Source organism: Phaseolus vulgaris, chromosome 7 (assembly GCF_000499845.2).
Source record: "Phaseolus vulgaris cultivar G19833 chromosome 7, P. vulgaris v2.0, whole genome shotgun sequence".
NCBI lineage: Eukaryota > Viridiplantae > Streptophyta > Magnoliopsida > Fabales > Fabaceae > Phaseolus > Phaseolus vulgaris.
The window spans coordinates 14558403-14582992 of NC_023753.2; the positions used below are offsets into that span (position 1 = coordinate 14558403).

At 41.9% G+C, this 24590-nt stretch overlaps 1 long non-coding RNA gene across 1 annotated transcript; it reads right to left on the reverse strand.

The window, feature by feature from the left end:
- Positions 1-19612: 19612 nt before the first annotated feature.
- Positions 19613-22629, reverse strand: LOC137829825 (uncharacterized). Its single transcript, XR_011084090.1, has 2 exons — positions 22388-22629; positions 19613-21389 (listed from the first exon to the last, which is right to left on the reverse strand). It is a non-coding gene; the product is annotated as an uncharacterized lncRNA (long non-coding RNA).
- Between the last annotated feature and the right edge of the window lie 1961 nt (positions 22630-24590).

Below are 24590 nucleotides of genomic sequence, written 5' to 3' on the forward strand. Positions count from 1 at the left end.
TGAACTACAAATGGTATTAACCGACTTGAAAAAACAAAATGTCGAGGAGATCCAAGCCTTATAGTAAGAAAAAAACTCACGGTCAGACATAACGATAACTCATGCATGATGGCATTAGAAGTATAGAATTATTCTAGAATGGGATCTCAATATAACACATTGAGTCATAACTCATTAACAATTAGCGAAACTCGTTGCCACTCCTTTGTAAACGAAATCATGGAGGTCGTGTTGTCCCTACTTGGTAGAGTCTTTCAATCGACCAATAATATGATAGAACAACGACTCAAATGAGCATGTAGATGTATGTGTTACATAGGTCAATCTCTACACCACCGAGGACATCGTCTTTTGCCAATTGTTCTCTATATTCATAGAACAACTTTAACATGATTTATACAACCTGCGTCATACACTAATAACAAAGTTTAACACATAATTTAGAACAAATATACTGCATAACCTCACACTCATTGTTCTAGTCAGTATTTGAAAGAAAAATACTCAACCTCTGAAAGAAGAGTAATAAAAGACATTTAAATGATAAAAGGCTCTCAATAACTTTTTCTGGCAATATAAATACTCTATAAAAAATAAAATAAATGTGTGTATTTAAAAAATGTTAAATTACATAAACAATTAATTTTCAGTATATTAACCATAAATTCAACAGTAAAATAAAATTCACAACTTCTTTTCTTTTAAAAGATATTAAAAAAAAGAGTTATAGTCGAGAAAGATAATTAAGCTTTTATTCTATATAAAATATAATTACGAGTTTTGATATTAATTAAATGACATCTTACAAAATCAAAAACTAATAATTTAAGTTTATTATGATTAATGGATAATTGATTATACTTATTGTAAACTATAATCTACATTATTCATTATCCATGACTCATAATTAATCATACCGTTCATAAAAATAATTAATGTATCAGTCAGCATGAGACAAGTCATGTTATTTGATTTTGGTGACCGACCGATAGATCTAAGACATATTTAAAGTCATTACAATAAAGAGCACTTAAGGCAGCAAGAACTCTTTAAAAAACGAGAAATCAGGCTAACATCCCGAGCACCAACAATTAAAGAATCAAACTTGAAGTGAGGACCAAGAGAGTGACGAACGACCAACACGTGAGCAATTTTACAACTAGTTCCAGGTACTATCTAGGTCCACCTTGTTTATACAAATACAATTGGCGCCCACCGTGGAGTCGAGATAAAATACAACAAAAAACAATGGTTTCAACAAGGCAACATCTAGTGAACAATGCTCGAATGCATGAAGACTAGATCATTATGCTCCAAATACTTCAAAAGCAAATGGAAGAGATGCGTCAGAAAGGAATTGAAGATCGACAAAAGAACGAGGAAGAGGCGCGTCTCCTCAAGGAGCAAAATGAGGAATTAAAATGACAAGTTGTCGAATATGAGCATAGAGAGCAATCTCGTTCAAAAGAGCCTACCCAAAGTTAACAAAAAACCACAATCGTTCAGACTCATAGCTATCAAGCATCCAGACAACATACCGAACTGGCACAAATTATTGAGAAGGATGTTGACCCAAAATGACATCCTTTTACTGATGAAATCATGGAGGATAAACTCCCCCCCTCCCCCCCCCCAAATAGAAGTGGCTTCACATCAAGCTCTATGATGGTTCCACAAATCCAGACGAGCATATGAATGTCTACAAGACATAATTGAATCTTTACACTACAAATAAGGCAATATGGTGAAAAAATTTCCCACCTCTCTCAGAGAAGGGGCGCTCAACTGGTTTACTCAACTTCCACCCAACTCGGTGGATAACTTCAAGGCTTTAGCAGTAAAATTCATTACTCAATGCGCTACTAGCCGACCACACCACATGTCATCTTTAGCTCTTCTTAATTTTAGACAAGGGAAGGGGAACCTTTGCGGGCGTTCATGGAAAGATTTAACAAGCTATCTCTAAGCATAAGAAATCTCATGCCAGAAATAGCCATGCATCATTTGATTTCGGCCCCTAGACCCAAAAAATTCACTGATAATCTGATAAAGAAGCCAACAAAGAATCTAGATGAATTAAGAAATCGAGAGCCAAATTGATGCAAATTGAGGATCTGTGTGACTTTCACAAAAATGCTTGAGCTGACAATGGAGGAGATAAGGGAAAGGAGAAAAACTGAGGTATCCGACATATACTCGGTCGGTCCGACAAATTCAATGATAGTCGACGTCCTCGGTTCCATACTTATACCCCATTAAATGTTGATAGGGGTAAACTAATGGATGAAACTTTACATGTCGACCTGATCCCGACAGTGAAAAAACTGCAAAGTTCGAGAGATGCAGATATGTCAAAACAATGTTAGTATCATCGCAACTTCAAACACATGACCGAAGAATGTCAAGTTTTGAAGGATAAAATAGAAGAACGTCCAAGTTGGTCACTTACGCAAGTTTTTTCAAACAATGAATAAAAGCTTGTACAGATCTCCACAAAGAGTAAGGTACCATTCCAGAGAAGAACGAAGAGAACCATACCCTCGGCATAGTCGAGAAAGATCACGACGTCCTAAGGACGACCGAAGCCCTGTGAAACAACAAAGAAGGAGCGAGAGCCCCAGACGAGGTGATCGTTTAAGAAGAAGTGAGAGTCATCGGCATGACAATCGTTCAAGACACGGTGTTTGCGAGGTCATAAACACGATCGCTAGAGGATTTGCACTTGGTGGTCGTATCTGAAAGGAAGTGCGATCACTCCACTGTGGTAGATGTCCTTCACCAAGAAGCAAAAGTCTCAGATGTCGTTCGGAACGTGTTGGTGGAGAAATAAATACAATTGTGGGAGGATTTGCATGCGAAGGAAGTTCTAGTTCAGTCCGCAAGAAGCACCTATGATGATAAAATAGTAGGATTTCAGGAGAATGAGTTGACACTAGAGGTTACATTGATTTGTATACCACGTTCGGCGAAGGCAGATACCTTTGTAAAATAATCAAAATCAGGTATCTTTTGGTTAATGCAAATACTTCGTATAATGTCTTACTTGGGCAGTCGTCCATCAACCGCCTTAGGGAAATAGTGTCTACTCCACACTATGCTATGAAGTTCCCCTCAGCTTTAGGTGACATAGTCATCGTATATGTTGATCAAAAGGTAGCCCGAGAGTACTATGTAGCAAGTTTGAAAGTCGAGCCTACCAATCGACTACGTTACAAAGAATCACCACGTGGTCAATCAAAAGAACACAACAAAAGGCGTTACCAAGGTCCAAAGGGTTGTTTAAAGATCGGTCTCATGAAATTAAATCTCCTAGAAAAGAGCATATGGTTGTATTGGTCAACCTTGAGCCTTGCTTGAATGAGGCTCGCATTGAACCGGGCGAAGATCTTCGTTCGTTACCCCTACGAGATGAAGAACATGCATCACATATAAGGACTTATTTAAAGTCAACCGACGATAAATTGGTAAGTCAAACATTAATTGACAATGCTGATTTATTTCCTTGGACAGCCTCAGACATGCCCGGAGTGAGTCCGAACATCATTACACATTGTGTACTGATTACATCGATCTCAACAAAGCTTGTCCGAAGGAATCTCATCCTTTATTAAGCATCAATCATCTAGTTGACAAAGTGGTCGATCATCACATTTTAAGTTTTCTGGATGCATACTCTAGATATAATCAAATCCAAATGTACCCAAGAGATAAATAAAAAACAACATTCATGACCGATGGCAACAACTTCTATTATGAAGTCATGTCGTTTGGCATAAAAAACATTGGTCCAACTTATCAACGATTGATGGATTACATTTTCAGAGGGATGCTTGACCGGTGTTGAAGTTTATGTAGACGAAATCATGGTCAAATATGACTCATGCTTGCAACATATCCAAGATCCTTAAAGCTCTTCGAGACCATGGTATGCGACTTAACCCCGAAGTGTGTGTTCGGGGTAGAAGGAGGAAAATTTTGGGTTTCATGCTCACCTATCGTGGCATTGAAGCAAATCTAGAAAAATGCAGGACCATCACTAAAATTTGAAGTCTTGAAAATATAAAAGAAATCCAGAAGATGATCAGTCGACTTGCAACTCTCTCCAGATTTGTTCTGAAGTTAGCAGAAAAAACCAAACCCATGTCCAACTTCTGCAAAAGGCATTTAAATTCAACTGGACGGACGAGTTATTTCTTCATTTAAAAGCCTTCTTGGTAGCTCCCCTGGTCATCCAAAAATCGGACACTCAGAGGCCAATTATAATATACCTTGCAGTTCGGATGAGACAGTCAATGCAACTCTAGTACAAGAGATTGAAAAAGAGAAACGATCGGTTTATTTTATTAGCTGAGTACTACACGATGCAGAGGTTCACTATCAAATGATAGAAAAGGTAGCTCTAGAACTATTAGTCACCGTACGAACAATGCAGATGTATTTTCAAAATCATCGCATAGTCAAGACCGACTACCCAATTATGAAGATTCTAGCTAAGCCTGATTTGGCCGGATGAATGATTGGATGGGTAGTCGAGTTATCTGAGTTTCAGATTCAATATCAACCAAGGGGGCAATTAAATCTTAAGCCTAAGTTGATTTTACCGTTGAACTCAGCCCTCGTCACCGACCGAAGTTGATGATCTCCAATGGACTTTGCATGTTGATGGTTCATTCAATAACTAGTCATGCAGGCAGGAATAATTCTCGATGGCTCGGACGATATTCTCCTCAAGCAAGCATTGAAGTTTGATTTTAAAACATCAACAAATGAAGTTGAATATGAGGCCATTCTAGCCGACCTCAATTTACCATATGACATGGAAGCTCAATAGCGTATTTGTAGAAGCGACTTTCAACTTGTTGTCGGCTAACTTAAAGGGGAGTTTCAAGTGAAAGAATCTCTATTGCGAAAATATTACAACCTCATTCAGAATTTGATGTCTAAATATTACCACCTCATTCCGAATATTAAAGCCGACATGCTTTCGCGATTGGCTACAGTTAAAAAGAAAGGGCTCCACCGATCGGTCCTCTACATAAATATCAGGAATCCCAGTGTCAGCACAGACGAATGCATGGCAATTGATGAAAAAGCAAACTGGATGACACCTATCAAACAATTTATAAAAAATGGCGAATGCGGTGTACAAGAGGAAAGGACAAAGAGGCAACAGATCACTCAATTTATCCTCATTGGCTCTAATCTCTAACATCGAGGATACACTCGACTATTGTTGAAATGTATATCACAAGATCAAGCTAACTATGTCATGTGTGTAATACATGAAGGCGTATGTGGAAATCCTTTAGAAGCAAGAAAAATGGTTGCTAAAGTATTAGAGGCGGGTACTACTAGCTGATCGTGCAGGGCGACTGCAAAAAATTTGTTTGAAAATGCCTAAAGTGTCAAGAATATGACACTTTATCTCACCAGAAACTCGAGAATCTGCATTATATTATCTCTCCATGCCCATTTACAAAGTGGGAATGGACATCATTGGGCTCTTTAGTCCAGGCAAAGGACAATGTAAGTTTCTCTTAGTTGGAATTGATTATTTCACTAAGGGAATAGAGGTCGAGCCATTAACAACCATTACAACGCAAAATGTTCAAAATTTTGTATGGAAGAATATCATATTCGGCAATTCATCAACCAGAGACTCAATAAGTTTTACGAAAAACTTAAAATCAAACACATCGCTAGTTCAGTGGAACATCCTGATGACTTTTTACGGCAAGTGCACCGCGTTGTCAGAAGTAATAATTGTCCCTAAGGACGAATATCGATCCCACAAGGAACAATGAATTATCGAGTACAATAATCGCTAACTATAACAACAGAACAATAAAAAGAGTTTTGAATTGGTGATGTTGGCACTGATCAATAAGAAAACAAACAAAGAATTAGTTTCTTCAATTGGAAAAATAGGGATTAGGTTTCATCCCTCTCATGTATTTTGATTAGCATGTCAATATTAAGTTCTTTGATTGAAATTGATGCCCGTAGAAAATTCAGTTATATCGATCCCTCGCATATAAAATTCTTAAGAATGTTTCCTAAATACTGATCTCTCGCATATTTATAAAAACAACTTAGAATCATACTAAGAAGTTAATGGCAATGAACATTTCAAGTCCATCCCTAACACTCAAATATGTTATTTATTGTTGTTTAGGTCCAAACACTAAAAATACCTGTCGGTCAGATTTAAGATTCTCAATTTGTCACAGAAAGTTAAAAGTAAAACAAAAATACCAATAATCAATCAAGAATTGAATATTAATATACAAGATATCACCTCAATACATAAGAGTTTGAGCAAATTACTCCCAATCCCAAAAAGGTAGAATTAGCCACACATACTTCTAGCACCTTCCATTCTCCCAATTGGGTTACAATTCACTCAATGATGTTTTCCTCTCAATCTGACACACTAGGGTTGAGCCTCTAGTGCCCTATTTATCCTAGTTTTCTACGGTTAGGTCGCTTCCTGTGTCGCGCTAATAGGCTAAGTGATAAAACATAAAAAAGGCCAAATCCTTTCTCTGCATCTTTTTCCATTTTGGGACCTTCCAGTTTTATCTTTTTAGCTCTAATTATTCTCCTTTACTCCAAATCTTCAATCCTCCCTAAAAATCTGCAATTAACACCAAATATGGGAATAAACTGCTCTTATTCAAATAAAGCTCATAAAAAATGTAAAAAGGTATAAATTCATAAATTATGGATTATTTTATATGTAAATTAGCAATAAATCCTCAAAAGTGCATAAGTGCCTATATTACTACCAACAAAATAATTCTTAACGAATTAAAAAAGAGACTCGGCCCAGCTAATGGCAAGTAGACCGAAGAGCTTTTTGAAGTCTTATGGGCATACAAATGTACACCACAAATCACCACTCAAGAAACTCCACACAACTTAACCTATGGTACAGAGGCCACGATCCCAGTTGAAATCAGAGAACCCTCTCTACGACATCCATTATTTGATACAAACATCAATAAGGATAACCTATCAATTAGACTCGACCTCATCAACGAATTCTTTGACAAGAGCAGAATAAGGGAGAAAGTTTGCAAAGTTTGGGAGGCAAGAAGGTATAATTCAAAGGTGACACCTCATAACTTTAAAAAAGGGACTTGGATTGAAGAATTTAGAGTGATGCTAGGAAGAATGAAGGCAAATTCTCAAGTAATTGGGAAGGACCTTTCTGCATTAAAGACACAGTGGCCGGCGGGGCTAAGTGTTTAGAGTTTCTATCAAGCAAATTTGTGTCGAGAACCTGGAATGCTACACATCTGAATTTTTATTATAGTTAAATTACAATAAATAGTGTACTTTTTCTTTGCTCGTTCATTTTATCCCTAAGGAGGGTTTTCAATCCAAGAATGTTTTAATGAGGCACTTTAAATTTCACATTTGCTATTGATCCTGCCTGCTGACCAAGACGTAAGAGCCTTGCCTCGTCAGATCTGGATCGACTTTGCGTCGTGTTAGCTTCCGTCCTTCGCTTTGATTCACCTCAAGAACCTGCAAAAAGACAGAATGGCGCCGCTGCGGCCGATCACGCTCCGACGCCCAAGTCAGCGACTGAACCACCAAATACTAAGAGAAAACTTAAGAACTCTCTGGAACCGTGCAAAATTCTCTCTCAGCGTACTCAAGTTCTCACAAGCGTAAAAGAAGTATTCTAAAACGCGCGTACCTCAGAAGTTCGTTAGAATCTCTTATATACCTGCGCACTTCCTCTCTCCTGACAGTTACACATCTGGACACGTGGCTCGCATCCAGCTGTACACGTGTCACCATCTGGAGCATCCTTGACTTGGGCGTCACTTCTTACTCTTCAGGCTTATTCGACTAAGTTATCCATGCAAGGGGTAACTCCTCTGCTTCTAAAGCCTGGAACAAGCTTCCTTGATCCTTCGGCGATGTCCTTCTTTCGGCGATCTCTAATCACCTGGTCGCCTAGGTTCGCATCCGGCGACTTCATCTCAAACCCGGTGACCGCCGGTTTAGGTATGCTAAAGATCGGAGCACGCCAACTTAATAACTGGCGACTACACGAGCCCCCCGACCTCCTTCCCTTCTGCCAGCCAGGTGTCCCGTTCAACACGCCTATATAATAGCTTGCTGCCACGTCATCACTTCCGATCACTTGGGCGGTACACAAGCCCCCCAGTCTTAAGCGAAGACTTGTCCAGCGAAAAGACTAAGAGGTCACGTCACTGCCGATCTGCGTGGCGCTGACACAGAATTCCAAACGCTCGTACCCTCTGCTTTTCTGACGCGCCACCAAACACCTTTTTCCAATCGCTCGACACGTGGCTTTATCAACGGTCATCTATAGTTGTCGTTTGCGCTTCCAAAAGCGTTTGAAAAACCCTTAAACCCTTTCATTTTTACTGTTTCATCATCTCTTTGCCTTCTCAAAAACGCTCTGAGTTTCCTCTGCAAACCCACGACGCTCTTCAACTCTCTCAATCCCTAACTCCCTTCAACTTTCATCTGATCATCGAAAGGTACCTCCTTTACTCATTCTGTTGATACCTGCTGCATTTTAACCGATTCGCATCATCCATTATCTGTCTGGTGCATACGCTGTGGGTTGTTTTTTCCTTTTCTTCTTCCTTCTCGCAACTTAGGGCTCCGTCTTCCATTACTTTCATCACAATGAACTCTCGTTCGTTCGTTTTTCATCCTTCGTCCACAATCGAGTCTATCTCTACAACCTTCGTTCATCTTTCTTTTTTTCTTTTTCCTTTGCAGTTCCTGCGATGGCTCGTACAAAGACCACCGCGAATCCTCCTCCTTCATCACGAAACCCTCCATCCCAAGCGCATAACCTACCGCGAGCATCTGGTGCTCCCTCTTCCCAGGCTGAGAGGCCTGCAACCTCTCGTCCCAACCTTGCTCAGGCAACCCCACCAGTCGCCGGAGGAGCCTTCATTCCCACTCCAGACTATAAAAAACTTTACCCATGGGCCACCCCAAATTTGCTGAAGGAGACTTCTTCAGTAAACTCTGCTTTGGCGGTGCTACGGTTGAAGAAAGGGGACGAACCCAACCTCTCGTTCCACAAGGAGCACGACGACAAACTGATGGTGCTGCCTTGCCCTCCTGACGTGCCAATCTGCGTGGATGACAAGGGGAACAACGGCGAGTTGTTCTGCTTCATTTATACCACTCTCTTCAAGAAGGTGAAACTCAGGCTTCCCTTCACCCGTTTTGAACGGGAACTATTGACCGAGCTCAACATCGCCGCTGCCCAGCTCCATCCCAACAGCTGGGCATTCGTGCGGGCATTTCAAATTATGTGCGCGCACTTGGGACTACCGGCCTCGGTAGACGTCTTCCTTTTCCTGTTCGAGGCCAAGAATCCTGGAGACCGCCTCTGGGTGAGCTTAAACGGAATTGCTGGGAGATCAATCCTCTCTATCTTCCAGCAATCTTACAAAGATTGGAAGGGAAAGTTCGTCCAAGTGCGCCAAAATGATCAAGACCCTTCGTTGCTCGATGGCTTTCCCTTGTACTGGGTAAACAAGGGAAGTAAGGACTCCAAGGAAAGCTTCAGAAGGCCAAGAAGTCCTGACAACATGGGCGAGTTGGACAAGGATCTATGCCTCTTCTGGAAAGGCGTAGCAGCCGCTAACATCACCTTCCCCACCTCCGCAATAATCACCTTCGAGTTCCTCGAGGGCCAACTCGAAGCTCACATAGGTTAGCGCTTACCTCGACTTTTAGGTTTTCGTCTTGTGCTTCATCTCTGTTATCTATTATTGGGCGTCCTGCTTGTGGCGCATTAGACTTGGTTTTTATTTCCTGCACCATTCGTTTGCATCATTTGCACCCGTACTTGTATATTTTACTTTTGCCTTCGCGCTTACTTGTATATTCTTGCACTGTGCAGATCTCATGTTGGGCAAAGGCAAATTGGCTGAACTGAGGGCGCTCGCCCGAACCCACAGATTGGCGTCGGGCTCTCAAACCGTGCCAAACTCGGTGGTGGAGATCGCCGCTGCCCAGGGCAGATCGCCCCCTCAAGGCCCAGCTCCTCCAGAGGCACTGCCCGCCCCTCAACGAAAGAAGCTCGTCTTAAAGAAACCAAAGAGGAAAACTCCTCAAGTGGTTCAAGAAGACGAAGATGAAGATGATGAGGCAACTGAGGACGGCCTCATAACCAAAAGGAGAAGGGCGGCACCTTCTTCACCACCTGCCCTACCAACACCAACACCGCCTTCTCCCCCAGCTCCAACACCGCCAGTCCAAGCGGTACCCTTGGCAGCTGCACTTCCTGCGGTTGAAGGCAATGAGCCTAACTTCATGGAGAACCCTCCGAGCGCCTCCACACCATTCGTATCTGCTGGAGAGGGTCCAAGAACTGTTGCAGAGCTGGCCCAAGTGCGGGAGGAAAGCAAAAAGGTTGCTGAAGACCTCGTTCAAGCTCGTGAGAGAACTGAAGAAACGAGCTGACGAGCTAGAACAGCAAACCGAGGGGCTCAAAAAGCAAAACGAAGAGCTCGAACTGAGCTCCGCCCAAGTCCTCGCCGCTGGGTTCGACACCGCCCTGAAGCAAGTTGCCTGCCAGTACCCCGAGCTCGACCTCTCCATGGTATCACTATATAATGAAGTGGTGGATGGGAAGATCGTGCCTTCTGAAGATTAGTCATCTCCGTCCACCGCTTATTCCCTGATATCTTTTTGCACAATCTTTAGGCCTTGCTTGTAATATTTTTCCTCTCTTCTTATGTACTTGAACCTTTATTATAAATTTTTCTGCTTCTACATATGGTCTCTCTGCCTGCTCTGCTTCTCCTTGTAAAAACCGCTTAAACAAAGTAACTTAGCGATTCTACCGTTTACTTACTGCTTCAAACTCGATCAAACTATCACCTTTCGAACGATGGCATTTTAATAACTTGTGAACTTTAAGACAACGAACTTCAGCGCGAAACTACTTACTAAACAGCAAGTTTCAATCCAACTGATAGTTTAAGATGTAGTTCACCTGATCTGCTCCATCAAAATGGGCCCTTACTCTTGCCATCGCCTGAATTTCTTCTGATCGCCAGAGGATCCCGGTGATGTAAGCCCCCTTTTGCCTTCTGAACTTGGCTATTGTTCCCTCATCTGGGGGGTAGAGGCGCCTTTCGGATCCTTCTCTACCTTCCTGAGTTCCAGAACAATAAGTCGGACAGCTAGGCGTTTTCTTCGAACCTACCTTAGCCATCCTGCAAACTTCTTCCACCCTATACACCGTACCTGAACTCGTTCGAGACGAGAAGGATTTTATCTTGCCTGAACTCGCTCGACGGCGAGAAGGTCTTTACCTCGTGCCTCTACATTGCCCCAGGGGCTACATCTTCTCTCCCCTGGAGGCACTGAGGACTTTTTACTGGTGCCTCTACATTGCCCCAGGGGCTACATCTTCTCTCCCCTGGAGGCACTGAGGACTTTTTACTGGTGCCTCTACATTGCCCTAGGGGCTACATCTTCTCTCCCCCGGAGGCACTGAGGACTTTTTTTACTGGTGCCTCTACATTGCCCCAGGGGCTACATCTTCTCTCCCCCGGAGGCACTGGGGACTTTTCACTTTTCGCCTGCACTCGCTCGACGGCGAGGAGGTCTTTTAATCTCTTTCTCGCCTCAGGACGCGCGAGGGCGTTGAGGTCTTTTAAACGTTGCTGGTGCCTCCGATCGCCGAAAGACGATGAGGACTTTTAACTTTAACTGATGTCGCCAATCGCCGAAAAGCGATGGGGACTTTTAACTTTAACTGATGCCGCCGATCGCCGAAAAGCGATGGGGACTTAAAAACTTTTTAGAAAGCATGCAGCATAACTTCAAACTTGCCTTAAATCACATACGAGTGACAAGGTCTTTTTTCTAAAACTTTCGTAACAATAAGCGTGCAATCTAAAACACTTTAAACTTCGAAAACTCTTCTTTATTGGGTGGCCTCATTAAAAACCCTCCTTAGGGAAAAAAGAGTGCCCCCTTCAAACTTGTTTTAACAGAAAGCTTGCAAAACTCTTCGTGTTTGTTTTTACTTACAAAGCTTCAACTGTAATATAACTTGAGGTGCGTGGCGTTCCAAGTGCGAGGAATCGCCCCTCCTTCCAATGTTTCTAAGCGGTAAGCGCGGTTCCCGAGCGCCTCGATTATTCTGAACGGTCCCGTCCACTTAGGCGACAACTTGTTCTCCATCTCGTACTGGTGGGCCTTCCTCATCACCAGGTCGCCTTCTTTAAACTGCCTTGGCATCACCTTCGAGTTATACCTTCGTTCAATCCTTCTTTTTACTGTCTCGGCTTTTACTCTCGCCTCCTCCCTGACTTTATCCAGCAAATCCAGATTCAACCTTCTTTCCTCATTCGAGCCTTCCGATACAAAGTTCTGGAATCTCGGCGAGCTCTCCTGGATCTCTACTGGAATCATTGCGTCGCACCCATAGACCAAGCTAAACGGGGTCTCATGGGTTCCTGACTGCTCGATGGTGTGGTACGCCCAAACTATGCGGGGTACCTCCTCAGCCCACGATCCCTTGGCCTTCTCTAGCCTTCTCTTCAAGCCTCTTAGCAATACCCGATTGGCGGACTCTACTTGGCCATTTTTCTGGGGATGCTCGACGGATGCAAACACTTGTTGAATTCCCACCTCTTCGCACAGCTTCTTCAACAGGTGACTTGCAAATTGAGTCCCGTTGTCCGACACCAGGCGCTTAGGCACACCAAACCGGCACACGATGTTCTTCCACACAAAGCTCTCGATCTTGTGCACGGTGATCTGGGCCACTGGTTCTGCTTCGATCCACTTGGTGAAATATTCAATCGCCACCACCAAGTACTTCATCTGCCTGATCGCCAATGGGAAAGGTCCCATAATGTCGACCCCCCACGTATGAAACGACCAAGGGCTGTAAATCGACTTCAACTCTTCGGGAGGCGCTTTGTGCCAATCGGCGTGCTGTTGACATTGCTTGCAGCACTGTGCATACTTCTTGCAATCCTCCCTCATTGTTGGCCAGTAGTAACCTGCACGGAGGGTTCTCGCGGCCAGAGCTCGACCCCCGACGTGACTTCCGCATATCCCTTCATGGAGCTCGGCCATAATTCTTGCACATTTCTCTCCGTGCACACATTCCAGGAGTGGGTGTGTGAACCCAAACCTATACAACTCGCCATCAATCATCGTGAACTTGCTGGAGTTCTTCTTTATCTTCCTGGCCTCCGTCGGATCCAATGGGAGAAGGCCATCTGCCAGGCATCGCTTGTACTGTGTTATCCAGGTGTCTGGCTCATGGGTAGAGCAGACTTGCGCCACGTTCACCTTCTCCCCCCGACATGCTCTTATTCTCGGCGATCTGAAGGTCTCCTGAGTTAAAGACCTGTGACTCCTCGCCGTGTTCTCCGTCGACTTGCTTATTTGAAGAACCAGGTGGTCTGCCACAAATGCTCTAGGCGTCTTCAGAGTTTCTTGGATCACCGTCCTCTGTCTACCCCCCTTGCCCGAACTGGCAAGCTTAGCTAGCAAGTCAGCTCGGGCATTCTGCTCTCTGGGCACATGCACCACTTCAAAGGAAACAAAGGAACTCTTCAACTCCCGCACATACTCCAGGTAAGCCGCCATTTGTGGATCCTTGGCCTGGAACTCGCCTGTTACTTGTCCCGTGACCAACAACGAGTCACTCTTAGCCATCAGCACCCTAGCTCCCATCTCCTTGGCCAGCAAGATTCCAGCGATCAGCGCCTCATATTCTGCTTGATTGTTGCTGGCTTTGAAAGCAAACCCTAGGGACTGCTCAATCAGCACACCGTTGGGCCCTTCCAGGATGACTCCAGCACCGCTACCCTGCTGGTTCGACGATCCGTCCACCGAGAGCACCCAACGGAAATCATCCCCCTCAACCCGCGCTGCTTCTGACGAGAGCCCGACCACAAAATCAGCGAAAATCTGCTCCTTGATCGGTCCTCGGGGCTCGTACTTGATATCGAACTCCGACAGCTCCACCGCCCACTTCACCATCCTACCAGCTACATCAGGCTTCTTCAAGACTTTCTGGATGGGCAAGTCGGTCATCACCAGTATGGTAAAACTGTGAAAATAATGGTGCAACCTCCTCGCCGAAAATACAACAGCCAGTGCAGCTTTCTCCAAGGCCTGATATCTCACCTCCGGGCCCTGCAGCACCTTGCTGACGAAGTAAATAGGCTTCTGAGCCTGATCTTGGTCTTGGGCGAGCACCGCACTCACCGCCCTCTCAGTCACAGCAAAGTACAACCTGAGAGGGGTTCCCACCAACGGTTTGCACAAAACCGGCGGGCTCGCCAGGTACTCTTTAAGCTTGACGAAGGCCTCTTCACACTCCTTCGTCCAAGCAAACTTGTTGTTCCGCCTTAAACACTGAAAGTACGGATGACCCTTCTCTCCGCTAACTGATACGAAACGAGACAGGGCGGCCATCCGACCTGTAAGTTGCTGCACCTCCTTCACGGTAGCCGGGCTCCTCATCGCCAAGATGGCAGCACACTTATCAGGATTGGCTTCTATTCCTCTTTCAGTTAAGAGGAATCCCAAGAACTTTCCCGCCTCCACGCCAAAAATGCACTTCTCGGGGTTCAGCTTTAACCTGAACTTGGCGATTCTGGTGAACAACTCCTCCAAGTCCGCAACGTGCTTGCTCTTCTCTGGCGAGGTCACGACCATATCATCCACGTACGCTTGCACATTCCTCCCCAGCATTGGTGCAAGTACCCTATCCATCAACCTTTGGTACGTGGCCCCTGCGTTCTTCAGCCCAAAGGGCATCACCTTGTAGCAGTAGCACGATCTCTCGGTCATGAAGGCGGTCTTCTCTTCATCCATGGGATGCATCTTTATCTGGTTGTACCCCGAGAAGGCGTCCAGGAAGCTCAGCAACTTGCACCCTGCAGCACTGTCGACCAGGGTGTCTATGCTTGGCAAAGGATACGAATCCTTTGGGCAGGCCTTGTTCAGGTCAGTGAAATCGACGCACATGCGCCACTTCCCATTGCTTTTCTTCACCAGTACGACATTGGCCAACCACTCAGGGTACTGGACTTCCCTGATGTGGCCTGCGACGAGGAGTTTCTGTGTTTCATCCCTGATCGCCTGTCTTCTCTCCTCGTTGAACTTCCTTCTTCTTTGTCGCACCGGCCTGACCTAGTTGTCCATTGCTAGATGGTGGCACAAGAAATCGGGGTTGATTCCCGGCATGTCTGAAGCAGACCATGCAAAAGCATCCAGATGCCGCTCTATCACCTTGGCGATCTGGTCTTGGAGCTCAGCCTCCAAGGATCTTCCCAGCTTGAAGACCTTTCCCCCGATCTCCCTTTCGAGCCACTCCTCGACGGGTTTGGGTCTAGCTTCCCTGGCGATTACCGCCCTGGTGATTCCCAGTTCCCTCGCTTCCTCTGGGTGGTTCCTCGCCTCTTCTTCCCGATCGGCGTTCTCTCCCTCAACCTCAGCATCCAGCATGGTGACGTCACCTCCGGCGGCCACCTCCATCGCCGCATCAACAACTCGCCATTCTGCTGGCTTGGGCTTCACACCGGGAGGCGGCGTCGTTGTGATGTAACTTACTGACCTCTTGTTTTTCAGGCTATTCTCATAGCATTTCTTCGCCTCCTTCTGGTCAGATTTGATGGTGATCACCACCCCTTCCATCGATGGCAACTTCACCTTCATGTGCCTGGTGGAAGGCACAGCTCCTATTCTGTTGAGTGTTGGTCTTCCCAACAGAATGTTATAAGCTGAGGGAGCATTCACGACGAGGTACTTGATTTTCTCCGTCCTTGAGCCCACCTCATCCGTGAATGTAGTTCTTAACTCTATGTACCCCCTGACGTCCACCTGATCGCCAGCAAAGCCATACAAGCACCCTCCATAGGGCCTCAGCTGGTCAAGGGGCAACTGCAGCTGTGTGAAAGTCGGCCAGAACATCACATCTGCCGAGCTTCCTTGGTCCACCAGAACCCTGTGGACCTTCCTTCCCGCCGTAACAAGCGAGATGACTATTGGATCGTTGTCATGAGGCCCAACGTCCCTGAGATCTTCCCTTGTGAACGTGATGCCCACGTCTAGCGAGTGGTCCTCGAACATGTCCACCGTCATCACAGACCTCGCATACTTCTTCCTCTATGACGCAGTGCACCCACCACCCGAGAAACCTCCTGCGATGGTGTGGATCTCTCCATGAGTGGGCATCTCGTGCTGTTGGGCCTCACCACCTGCCGGCTGGGAGCTCGACGCTCCCCCCGCCCTCCTGTCCAGCAAGTAATCATTTAGGAACCCGCTCTTGACCAGGTCGTCGAGCTGGTATCCCCATGCCAAACATGAATCCACAGTGTGACCAAAACCCTTGTGGAATTCGCACCAGGCGTCGGGCTTTGGTCCTAACACCTTGTCGCCCACTTTCTCAGGCGCCTTGAGCCTGGCTGCTATATTGGGAATGGCGATCAGGTCTGCCAACCCCATGACAAACTTATGCTTTGGCGGGCGATTGTACTCCCTGGGACGCCCTGGGCCCCTGCCCTTATTTTTCCTTGGGTCATAAGGATGGCGGGTCCTTTGATCCCTCTTAGCCGCCGCTGTCTCCAGCACCCTCTGCGGCTGGATCCGGGTCTGGGCACGTGGCCTAGCGGGGGCCACGCTCCCCCTCTTCTCGGCGACCTCACTCTCATCGGCGATGTGGGCCACCGCAAGTCTCCTAACCTCAGCAAACGTGGCGGGGTGAGCCCTGATCAACGCCTCGCAGAAAGGTCCTGGCAGCACGCCTTTCTTGAAGGCGTAGACCAACATCTCTTCGTGCTTGGCCGGCGAGCGGACCATCTGCGCCCCAAAACGATTCAAGTAGTCCCTGAGGGACTCTCCCTGGTACTACCTTATGTCGAACAGATCATAAGACACCCTAGGCGGCGCCTTGTTCACTATGTACTGCTCAACGAAAAGCTTCGAAAACTGCTGGAAATTGGTTATGTGACCTGTAGGCAGGCTCACAAACCATTCCAGCGCTGTTCCCTGGAGCGTGCTCACAAACATCTTGCAATACACAACATCCAAGCCTCCTGACAGCATCATCTGCGTGTGGAACATGGTGAGATGTGCCTCAGGATCCTCCACGCCGGTAAAAGTAGCCTTCACGGGTACCACACTCGCAGGGATAGGCGTGTCCGTGATCGCCTGAGCGAATGGCATGGGGAAAACGCGAGGTGGCGACGATGATACGACTTCTTCAGCGACTGGGCGCCCTCTCTGCTCCTGAAGAGCTTGGCGCAACTCCTCAGTCACTCTGCTGAGCTCTTCATTCCTGGCCTGAGAGGCGACTAGGTCCTCATGCATCTTTGCCTGCTCTATGCGCGAGGCCTCCACATTCGCCTGCAGTGCACGCATGATCTCCACCATCTGTGCCATAGTCATGGCGCCTTCAGCAGCAACTGGCGCAACTGGACTTGAACGGTTGCTTCTCATCTTTCTCATGAAAACTTAATAGACCACAACGAGCGACGAACAAAACCTCCTTCAGCAACGATCGATCCAGCAATCAACCGGTCAGAACTTCGTGAACTCCAAAGAACTTCAAGAACACAATCTCCACAGCAAAGACCTTCGCAGAAACTTGTAATCTCGACACGAACCTACCACTCCTCCACCAAAACCTCTGATTCACCGGTCGAAAATCCAAACGAACGGTGAAGCTTCGATCTCACCGATTGAAACTCGCGTGAACGGCGAAAAACTTCACCTCACCGAATAAGAACGAAAGAAACTTCAAACGAACGGTGGAAACGCGAATCTACCGAACAAAACTTCAACGAACAGCGGAAAATGGTTGCACTAGCACACAACCACACAGAAACTGCAGAAACTCCAAGAACTCACGCTGCGGATGGGAACAAGTTTTACACGGCCCCACGGTGGGCGCCTGATGATCCTGCCTGCTGACCAAGACGTAAGAGCCTTGCCTCGTCAGATCTGGATCGACTTTGCGCCGTGTTAGCTTCCGTCCTTCGCTTTGATTCACCTCAAGAACCTGCAAAAAGACAGAACGGCGCCGCTGCGGCCGATCACGCTCCGACGCCCAAGTCAGCGACTGAACCACCAAATACTAAGAGAAAACTTAAGAACTCTCTGGAACCGTGCAAAATTCTCTCTCAGCGTACTCAAGTTCTCACAAGCGTAAAAGAAGTATTCTAAAACGCGCGTACCTCAGAAGTTCGTTAGAATCTCTTATATACCTGCGCACTTCCTCTCTCCTGACAGTTACACATCTGGAAACGTGGCTCGCATCCAGCTGTACACGTGTCACCATCTGGAGCATCCTTGACTTGGGCGTCACTTCTTACTCTTCAGGCTTATTCGACTAAGTTATCCATGCAAGGGGTAACTCGGTGTATAGTTGCCTTGGAGCGCGATCTCTTCTGCGTGGCGAGTACGGGTGTCTTCATACACACCTTCCCTGTGGTCTCGCCGGCCACCATCATGATCTACTTTACTTGCCTCATCGTGCATGCTCGGGTAAGCTGTTCCTCGACCTCAACCTCTGGCTAGCTAGGGAATGACTATCTGACGACTTCATCCTCTGCTTCTAAAGCCTGGAACAAGCTTCCCTGATCCTTCGGCGATGTCCTTCTTTCGGCGATCTCTAATCACCTGGTCGCCTAGGTTCGCATCCGGCGACTTCATCTCAAACCCGGTGACCGTCGGTTTAGGTATGCTAAAGATCGGAGCACGCCAACTTAATAACTGGCGACTACACGAGCCCCCCGACCTCCTTCCCTTCTGCCAGCCAGGTGTCCCGTTCAACACGCCTATATAATAGCTTGCTGCCACGTCATCACTTCCGATCACCTGGGCGGTACAGCTATTATTTCAGTTAAACACACACCATATTAATTCAGTTGCCAAACACGAAGACTCGGTCGGTTAAGGGAGTTAGCTTAACAATTAGCAGCCATTACCGATCGCACGACTACTCGGATAAGGCAGTTAACTTAACAACTAAACAACCCTTACTAATCGCACGACTACTAGTATAAGGCAGTTCGTTTAACAATTAGAAACCATTGTCGACCGCCATGTCGAGAGACCTTTCCTTGAAAATGGCTATAGACTAAGGGAAACTGCTTAACAATTAGTGGCCCTTAACGATTACATGCGTAAAAGCATAAAATATACTAAAAAATTTGCCCCCGAAATGAATATTGACTAAGGTAGTTACTTAACAATTATTAACAATAGCCGAACGACTACGCAACATAACTCAAATGCAGACTTCTCATCATGCTCTGCCGAAACATTTTTGTTCAAAACCAACTCTTAACTAAACATTTGTTACTTTCCAATGCTCTCAACTACTTCAAAAATAATTTTTAGTTTAAATATTTTTAAAAGATGTTTTTTTAAGATTAAGTTATTAATTTTGATAGTGAAATTGATAGCACAACGGTTCAATATAAAGCTAAAAGTGTTGAATGGTTCTAATTCAAGTTTTTCTTTTTTTTGTATTATTATTTTTTATTGTGCAATTATTTTTGTTTATGAAACTTTTTTCTCTCATTTTTTTTATATTGAGGCAATATGAATATTTATCTTTGTCGAATCATGATCCAAAACAAATAGATACTTTACAGATCGAATAAAAAATATATCAAATGAACAAACAAAATTTTATCTTACTATATAATTTATTAAGATACTTTACACTCATTGTTGTAAATTGCTTCCTTCAATTAAGGCAACAGTTAGCAACCACCCATCTCCTTGTGCTTTTATTCCATGGTCACCGCCTAATATTGCAGTATCAAGAAAAGTCAATATAACCACACACACATAGGCATTAAGTGAAGCAAATAGGCAGTAAACAGTTAAAAGACATGAGTGACAAACTCATCGTCACTTGAGTAAAGAGCCACACTAAGTCAGTGAAAAACAAAATTGATGAAATGTGGAGTATCTTACCGAAAAAAAAAATTCTTTCTTTTTTATCAGTATCTTACCCAACATGTGTTCACCTTGAAGAACGAAGACAACACATAAAAAAAATTCACCAATTGTTGTATTGGTTTTGTGGGTAAAGTTAGACTGATAAAATGGTGTAAATTGCATTATGTCTATTTTGAGACTATGGAATATGGATCATACTTCTTGAAAGATTATCCACCTAAAGACCATCTGGAAAATACTCTGCTCACTAACTCCGAACATGAATATATGAAACATTGTTGTTTACCTTGAACTTAAATTTCGGCTTCTTTTTACCTTTTTTTGACAAGTGAGATACGTTTCAGCATATATTTTTCACAAAATAATGCATCCATGGAGTCAAATGGTAGTAGTGATGATCTATTATCACATCCAACAACAAAAAAATCACCTTCAAGATCATCCCCAGGCCATTCAAACTCGTATTCTCGTTCTAGCAGTGAAGAAATTATATACGTTAAGATGAAAACTCTAGTAAAAATAAAAACAATTAACAGTTATAATTGCTCAAATTTTTAATAAGACTTCTGATTTGTATTCAACCCACAGAAGCATCTACTTGGACCAACCTGAAATTTTAAAGTTAGTGACATGAAGAATGATGAAGATGATGAGTCTTTAATGTGACATTTAAATAAACTACGAAAATAATACAGTATGTTAAGATCAAGGCACGCAATGAAATTATCTAATGCTAATGCACCAGAAGACTTAAATCTTAGAAGTTTGAAACACACATTTGATGGCCAGAACTTTGATATTCTAGACTGTGTCAGCACTACTATTGTTATGTATGGGAGGTACAAATAGTAATCACATTGGACTAGAGTTGCGTACAGGAGAGAACAATGTTATTGTATCATGGCCAATGATTTTTTTACAGAACACCATGATGAAAGGAATGATAGAAATTGGGGTCGACAAGGTGTTATTACATGCAACAGAACCTTAATCTAATTGGAAGCTTACAGTGCAATATTTTGCTAATTTCATTGTATTCACATAGTTTTCAAGTATTAGTGCCGATGTGTCTAATTATATTGACTTTTCTTGATTCTCCGATATTAAGTACTAACCATGGTATAAAAGCACAAGGAGATGTATGTAGGTCTAGTTTACCTTAGACATGTTTTATATGATTTCTTTTTCATTAATAACATTGTCTATCTTTGCAGAAATATTTGAGTTTGATTCTAAGGATGATCCTCTTGCTTTGTCACATTAAAGGTGGCAATGTTGCAAAGGAATATTTAAGTAAAATGGAGAAAGAAGTGGAAAGGAATATGTCAAACACTTTGTCTTTGATGTATTTGCCGTCTCCTAAAACAAATTCAGCATTTCAGAAACTCTTTGGCTGAGAAAATTCTCATCAACAATTTCACCTGTCATTTGAAAAGAAAAACAAATATATTTCCTTAACAACCAAAGAAAAAAAATGTGTCACTATACCACAACCATAGAAATCCTCATACTCACAGTGAATTGAAAAAATAGATACACGACAAATTCAAATGCCACAACCAAAAATGAAATTCATCATCCAAATCGTAAATGCTAAAATCCAAACATCCCAAATGGTGGGAAAATCTAAATACCCATGTCAAAAATATTAGAAAAATCGATGAAATTTTTCCACAACAAAATCCCACATTCAAATTAAATATTTTTTTTATCACGTCAATGTTGTAAAGTGTCTAATAACCAAAAAGACTAAAATGTAAACCAAAATCCAAATCGTAAAATATCAAGATATATTAAAACTAACGATAAAATGTTAATATATCACAACATTTTACAATTTGAATGTCAGATTCTGCTTTAAGTTGTAGCACCAGAGTTTAAAGATTTTGAGATTTTTTCAAATTACAAATTTAGATAAATAATTTGAAACAACACACAATATCCAATATAAAAAATATTAACAAAAATCGATAAATTTTTTCCAAAAACACACATTCTAATTGAATACTTTTTTTTTTCATCCACTTTAATTTGTAAAGTGACGCAACCTAATATTTGATTGTTAATATATCACGATGCAAAAAAAATACCCGTGCAGTGTTATGTGATGTTGAAATTCGTGGTTTATGTTTCTTTCAACAAGAATTATTGGCAAATCTCTTGGGAAGGGTAAAGGTGTGGATGCAAGGCATGGTGCCAAAATACAAGATGAACATGGCAAACTTTAATTCCTTTTTCAGATTTGTGTCTTTCGAAGTTGCACAGGTAGAAAAGCAGAATCATATAACATCTCACAAATAACTTATCTCCTCTATATCCACAACTTGCATGAAAATCTCTCTTATTCTCTGTTCAGTCTCTCTTCTTTCTTTGTCCTGAATTTAAAAAGAAAACAGCAGAAAGAAAGTAAATCATCCACCTCAACTCTGACGAACCCCACCTCTACCGGCTCCGACTCAACAAGACGTTCAAGCGTTGTTGTCGTCAACTGTGTCAGGCTGTCGCTCCGATCGTTTCCATGGTCCCGAATCACAGGAACTGCTCTCCTTGCTTTACTCAATCTCGTCGTCAATGACGTATAGAGCGGTTTCCTCACATATAATATAAATAGTTAAATATAGTTTAAAAAAATTATTCGAATTTTCAAATTTTAAAATTTCAACAAATTTTCATTTCAAATTTTAAATTCCAAGTTTAGAGCGTAGAGATGAAAGTGAAATAATTTATGCTCCTTCCAACTACCATTCCATACCGAACTGTGATTTTGATAGAAAACAAAAATCCAAAACTCTATTTACAAAATCACTAAACTCACTACTATTTATACATCATCAGATTTCAAAAATTATTTAATATGAGAACATTATGTGATATGAGAAAAAAATATATAAAAACTAAGTTAGTTATTTTTTTGGTACATATTTAAATTTATAGTAGGAGGTTACCTTTATCTGCCAAATTATTAATATTTTATCACTAATTAGTAAAACAAAAACTACTTTAATGTTCAAATTAATTTTGAAACATTAGTTGAGTATTAATTTGAAATATTTTGTATTCTCACAGTTTACGATTTTCTTTTTCTTGCATTTGTTTCATTTCTATTTCTTGTGGATATGTCTCAAGTTAATAGACTAAAAGTGTGATAGAAAATAGGTTAAAGGAAGAATTTTTTTCATATGAATGGCTAAATTAAAATAAATACATGTTCATTTCACCTGTAAAAAATAATAATAAAATTTGTAAACATAGTTTATAATATTAAGAATAAATAAAACGTATTTAATATTAATGTAGTGAATCATATACAAAATTATAATATCACATTGAACCTAAAACTGTAACACAATATATGTTTATGAATTTTTTTATTATATGTTGATTTGAAATTGAATTTTGTGTAATTAAATTTAAATTTTAAAAGGTATGAAATATGATACCCACCGTAACTTTTGTACTATATTTGTACTTCTGGTGTGACAGCACTGTATAAATATTTTTTTTATATTGAAAAAACAAAAATATTTATTTTAGAAATTTACTCGTAATAATAATTATGTTTATCTTTTATATTTTTATTTTAGCATTTTAAATTTAGATTATATTTTTATTATTATTATAAGAATGTTATATTTCTGATAATATAAATATTAGTATAATTGTTATGTTTTGATTTCTATGCCATACAATATATTTTTTATTCATTATTAATATTTTCATTTTCATTACATTTATTTAATATAACATAGTTACGGAGGACAAATATTTGAAGATTTTAATCTTAATATAAATAAAAGGTTTATATGATAGATATTAATCATCATTTTTATCATATATAGCATATATTAAATATTTGTTGGAACATTATTTGCACCGTAATTATTTTCCTATTTTAGATAATTTAAAATTCAAAATTATTTAATGTTATTTTAAACTTAGTTTTAAAGTTTTCAAGAATTCATTTACTTGTTGTGGACACTGATAAGGTATTGAAACGGACATGAAAATATGAATAATTTTTAAAATTAGGACACAGAGACACAAATATTATATAATTATGAATTATATAAATTGACAATAAAGATTTATGCGTACAAGTATGTTTCAAAATTTTTTTTAAGAAAAATATATTTTTCATTGCTAATTCAAAAGGCTTTGTTCTTATTTTTATAATCATAATAAAAATTTATATAATAGATTTGGGTTTTTAGAAAATTAATGTATTTCTTCTTTTTAAAATTGTATTAGAATTGTGTTAGAATTGTCATAAATCCAACAAATATTTTTTTAATTGGACCATTCACCGATACAAGTCCTACGAGTATCATACGAGGGTCGGTGTCAGATACGTGTGTCCAACACGGACACAACATTTAAGACGGGTGTCTGAGCCACATAGGTCGTGGGTCATGTTTGGTTACGAATGAGAGAAATTCAGAACAAATATGTTGAAAAATAAATAAGAAATAAATTAAATATTAAATTATTATTTATAGAGATAAAATAGAGATAAAATGTTTTGAAGGTTATGTATTTTAATTTATTTAATATAAAATAAGAAAAGAGAGAAATGAATATAAATAAATGAGATTAATTGTTTTTTAGAATTATATTTTTATTTT